Genomic DNA, 571 nt, shown 5'->3' with positions numbered 1-571 from the left:
AACACTCCATATTTGGGCATGCCTGACACAGAACTTATAGGAATAAAGGGACACCGAGAGACACATACAGAAATCTCCATATATGGGCATACAAGAGACAGACAGACAGATGGGTGGAACGGGTACTCTGCATTTCCGGTTGTCCAGGTTCTAGACCTGATCACCCCTATATCTCCATATATGGATCTGGCCTGTTCTGACATCACAACACAGGCTAGGTGGGGAATTCATTTGACACACGTGTTCACACCACCACAATGATGCGCAACCTCGCCCTTTATTAGCCAATTGATCACACCTGATCAACCCCCTACGGGCACTGTTCTAGTCACTATTAATAGACTAATGCTATCTCTGCATGCTGCTTTCAACATAAATCATAATTTGGCAATTTGAGTTGTGAGGCCAACAGGGTGGAAAATACTCAGATGATTTAAGCAGTATCAGTCTTGCTCATTAATTAAAACTTCAGACATTACTACTGACATTATGAAGGCACATTGAATGGTACAGCAACATTAATAGTGTGTAATTAAAATCTGTCCGTCTCTTTTCTTACCTTTTAATCTTT

The sequence above is a fragment of the Electrona antarctica genome (genome assembly GCF_951216825.1).
Source record: "Electrona antarctica genome assembly, chromosome: 13".
NCBI classification, from domain to species: Eukaryota; Metazoa; Chordata; class Actinopteri; order Myctophiformes; family Myctophidae; genus Electrona; species Electrona antarctica.
This window is presented reverse-complemented; position numbering follows the sequence as displayed.